Here is a 4,552-nt window from a genome sequence, read left to right on the forward strand (position 1 = left end):
TGGCCCGCGGGCCTTGAGTTTGACACATGTGCAACAGACGATGCCTCAGCTCTGAGGGATATTATTGTTCGGATCTATGGATTATTGATGTGAGGGCTCCACAGACAACATTTCACAAGTAAGATGGACATATTATTGTGTATATATTGTGATTAGAATATTACTTTACTGTATTTATGTCCACCGGCGAGATACAAGCTAATATTAGCTACAGTGCTTGGTATAATACGGGTTCAGCCCCGCTTTGAAGGCTAACTGAGATTCCGTAAATCTAAAAAAAAAATTAATTATTCTCTAAAATTGACTTAGATTATCTGACACAAGAGCCTAGATTAGAAATGAAACAATATAACACATATTATAAAACTTATATTATGTGTTATAACATTCACCAGCAAAGTTTACACAGGTGGTAAAGGCTATTACTTATAATTCTTTCACTCTGTCAAAAGTAAGATACAACCCAAATCTTCCATTTTTGTTTTGAAAGTTTCATAAAGACACGATGTGATCAAGATAACAAGGAGGGAAGTGAGCCAACTGTCAAAGCTCCAAAAAGGTGCAATGAAAAGATAAGTACCCAAGAAGTACAGCCAGATGACCATACCTGAAGCACTCGAAACTGCCAAACAAAGGCTCCAAGCCTTGGCCAGCCGCCTAAAGAGATACATGAAAGAGAATGAATCCAGGAGGATTAATCGGCTCTTCTCCACCCAACCAGCTAAAGTGTACTCTCAATGGCAGGGTAATGACAACAGAGCAGACCCACCAAGGCTGGAGACTGGGCAATACTGGAAAGGCATATGGGAAAGGGAGGCGTCCCACAACAGCAATGCACAGTGGCTAACCTCTCTACGAGAGGACCACAGCAACCTCCCTGAACAAGCCCCGGTAACCATCACTGTGGCAGATGTCCAAGAAAGAGTCTCGGGTATGAAAAACTGGACAGCACCAGGGCCTGACATGATCCATGCCTAGTGGCTGAAGAAACTCACTGCCCTCCATGAGCGACTGGCAGCTCAACTGAACCAGCTGCTACAGAATGGGACTCACCCTGAATGGCTAACTGAAGGGCGCACAATCCCGATCCAGAAGGATCCCTCAAAGGGTTCAGTCCCATCCAACTATCGACCAATAACCTGTCTCTCCACAACATGGAAGCTCATGTCAGGCATCATAGCGGCTAAGATAAGCGGACACATGGATAAATACATGAGCACGGCACAGAAGGGCATTGGTATAAACAGCAGAGGAGCCAAACACCAACTCCTTGTAGACCACACAGTCGCCCGAGACTGCAAAACCCGACACAACAACCTGTGCACCGCTTGGATCGATTACAAGAAAGCCTACGACTCAGTGCCACACACTTGGATCATTGAATGCTTAGAGATGTACAACATCAATAGGACTCTAAGAGCCTTCATTGCAAACTCTATGGGGCTGTGGAAAACCACCCTTGAAGCCAACTGCAAACCACTTGCACAAGTGTCCATCAAATGTGGCATATACCAAGGAGATGCTCTGTCCCCACTGCTGTTCTGCATAGGCCTGAACCCCCTCAGCCAAATCATCAACAAGACTGGCTACGGATACCGACTCAAGAATGGGGCCACAATCAGTCACCTCCTCTACATGGATGACATCAAGCTGTACGCCAAGAGCGAGCGAGACATCGACTCACTGATCCACACCACCAGGATCTACAGCACTGACATTGGGATGTCATTCGGACTAGAGAAGTGTGGTCGGATGGTTACAAAGAGAGGGAAGGTCGTCCACACAGAAGGGGTCTCACTCCCAGAAGGAACAATAGCAGACATAGAGCACAGTTACAAGTACCTGGGAATACCACAAGCAAATGGCAACCTCAATGAGGTCACAAGGAAAGGAGCCACAGCCAAATACCTCCAACGAATAAGGCAAGTCCTGAGAAGCCAGCTCAATGGCAAGAACAAGATCCGTGCAATAAACAGCTATGCCTTACCAGTAATCAGATACCCTGCCGGAATAATTAGCTGGCCAATGGAAGAGATGAAGGCCACGGATGTTAAGACTCGGAAGCTACTAACCATGCATGGAGGGTTCCACCCCAAATCCAGCACCCTGAGACTATACACGAGCCATAAGGAAGGAGGCAGAGGACTAGTGAGTGTGAGAGCCACTGTCCAGGATGAGACATCCAAGATCCATAAATACATCAAGGACAAAGCCTCAACGGACGATGTGCTCAGTGAATGTCTCAGGCAATGGGGAACAGAGGACGAGGTGCTGGAGGAACCATCATGGGAGGACAAGCCCCTACATGGGATGTACCACCGACAAATAACTGAAGTGGCTGATATCAGGAAATCCTACCAATGGCTGGAGAAAGCTGGACTCAAGGACAGCACAGAGGCACTCATCCTGGCTGCACAGGAACAGGCCCTAAACACCAGAGCAATAGAGGCTCAGATCTACCACACCAGACAAGACCCAAGGTGTAAGTAGTGCAAGGAGGCCCCTGAGGCAAGTCCAGCACATAACAGCAGGGTGCAAGATGCTGGCAGGGAAAGCGTACATGGAACGACATAACCAAGTGGCGGGCATAATGTACAGGAACATCTGTGCAGAATATGGACTGGAAGCCCCGAGATCCAAGTGGGGAACACCCCCAAAGGTGGTGGAGAATGACCGAGCTAAGATCCTGTGGGACTTCCAGATCCAGACAGACAAAATGGTAATGGCGAACCAACCGGACATTGTGGTGGTGGATAAAGAGCAGAGGAAAGCCGTTGTGGTGGATGTAGCAATACCAAGTGACCACAACATCAGGAAAAAGGAGCATGAGAAACTGGAGAAATACCAGGGACTCAGAGAGGAACTGGAAGGTGAAGACCACAGTGGTGCCTGTGGTCATCGGGGCCCTCGGGGAATTCACCCCCAAACTGGAGCAGTGGCTAAAACAAATCCCAGGAACAACATCAGACATCTCAGTCCAGAAATGTGCAGTTCTAGGCACAGCCAAGATACTGCGCAGAACCCTCAAGCTCCCAGGCCTCTGGTAGAGGACCCGAGCTCAGAGGATGAAAGAGACCACCCACGGAGGGTGTTACGCCCCCAAGGTCTAGGGGTCCAGGGGCGATAACATAAAATGTGTCCAGAGGAACAAAATAGAGTGTAAAATGATTTATTACAAATGAAAGTTTCACAAAATACAATTTAACCCAATAAATGTAAAACAAAAGGGATTAACAAACTCAAGAATATCAAGTGCAAATTAAAGTTACAAAAGGGGTCCAAACAAGTTAATTCAAAAATAAACTCAAAATAACCCAAAAGGGGAAAACAAAGAACACACAAAGGGAATGCTAAGGGGAGCACCAAGCCTCCCAAACACGAGGTTCTAACTTGTGTAGATAACTAGAGCAAAGTCAAAATTCCTAAACTGGACAAGCAGGAACAACCAAGACCAAACTAGTTCAAAACCAACTTAAAGCAGTTGCAAATACCAACAAGGGGGTGCAGCTTCACCAATCCTCTTCAAACTAGCTGCCCCACTAGAGAAATGGATTTAGGAGCCTTTTATAGGGTGCAGGTGAGCCTCATCAACGTCTGATTGGCTTGACAATCCTCTGCTGGTCCAATGGTGTAACTGCTCTCCAGCAACCTTCAGACAGCCAATCAGGAAGGTGTGCTCCCACAGCTGATCCTGCATAACAAAAGGGAACCTGCACAGCATCAAGAGGCCAGGGGCCGTAACAAGGGTGAGGAGGGAATTTTTTTTTTTATATCAGTGACGTGCGGTGAGGTTCACTGCTGGTGAGGCACCGACTTACTTATAATCGGATTTCCAAATCAAGACCCCCTGCATGTCATTGTTTTTGGAAATTTCGTGCATGTATACAATGCTGGAGGGCAAAAAGGCTATTCCTTTACATGGCATCCATAGCCGCGCTGCTGCTGCAGAATAATTTTGTTATCTCAATCAAACTTAGACATGGAGATATTATTAATTTCGTGCTGGCAAGAAATTAATAATATCTGATATTTACCTTGATATTTGCCTTGATATAAAAATGTATATCAAATTAACTTTTAACCCTCATTAAAATTAACTTAATTCTCATTAAGTGTGTGTGTGCGTGTGCATATGCATGCGTGTGTGTGTGTGTGTGTGTGTGTGTGTGTGTGTGTGTGTGTGCGGGCACACATGTGTGTATGTGTGTGCATTTGTTTGTAATACCTTGTGGGGACCATTTTCCTGGCACATACTATGTTGTGGGGACCCACTGCTCCTTGTGGGGTGTTGTTGCACAACACCTCCCCCCCCTTCTCTCTCTCTCTCTCTACTTCCCCTTGTCAGAGGAGGGAGATGTTGCTACCAGCTCTCCGTCTAACGGGTGAATTGAGTTTCCTAAATCTGCCGAGATTTACCCTACCCAGAACTGAAGTAAACTCTGTTTAAGCTGGGTGCGAGAAAGACTAGCCTGGTTTCTAACGACCTTCATCCAGATGTCCCACCCTTTTTCACTTTGTGAACTAGCCAGATTAAGTAGCCCGGAATCAGCTA

The sequence above is a fragment of the Poecilia formosa genome, unplaced genomic scaffold (assembly GCF_000485575.1).
Source record: "Poecilia formosa unplaced genomic scaffold, Poecilia_formosa-5.1.2 Scaffold707, whole genome shotgun sequence".
Lineage (NCBI taxonomy): Eukaryota > Metazoa > Chordata > Actinopteri > Cyprinodontiformes > Poeciliidae > Poecilia > Poecilia formosa.